Source organism: Alligator sinensis, unplaced genomic scaffold (genome assembly GCF_000455745.1).
Source record: "Alligator sinensis unplaced genomic scaffold, ASM45574v1 scaffold863_2, whole genome shotgun sequence".
In the NCBI taxonomy this organism is placed as follows: domain Eukaryota; kingdom Metazoa; phylum Chordata; order Crocodylia; family Alligatoridae; genus Alligator; species Alligator sinensis.
In genome coordinates, this window is record NW_005842780.1 from 698,979 (window position 1) to 699,516 (window position 538).

The following is a 538-nucleotide window of genomic DNA, read 5'->3' on the forward strand; positions in this document are numbered from 1 at the left end:
GCCTGTCAACTGTGAGAGATACAGAACAGTGGACTTAGGCTGCTTTCAGAAGAGAGAGCACCAAGCAGGTACAACAACCAAGACTGACATGAACCACCATGTGGTTAGTAGAGATCCTAAATTTACTAAATTAAAGGTTTAGTCTTAAATAAAAGGCCTCTTACCCCTTGTTTTTACTTTGATTTTTGGAGCACTTTTTCCTCCCTTCACATCTTCCTAAAACCAACAATCTGGGAAGAAGACTGGAGGAAAAAGGACATTTCTTAGATCAACAGAGTACAAATCCAAGGGTTAAGGAGACTGAATTAGTATGGTTACATTTAAAGAGCGCAGAGGGGGCTGGCAACTTCCACCCTGGTTTCAAGGAGGGCTGCTCCTCGCCCTGCCAGCCCCTCCAGAGCCCGAGAGGCTGTGGCTTGGCTGGGAACAGCGAAGACACTGGACGCGCCCACAGGCCTCACGATCAGGGGCCGATGGGGGAGGCAAGGAGGTGAAGCAGCTCGGACCCGCTCGCCCTGCCCGCCCGGGGCCGCCCGAC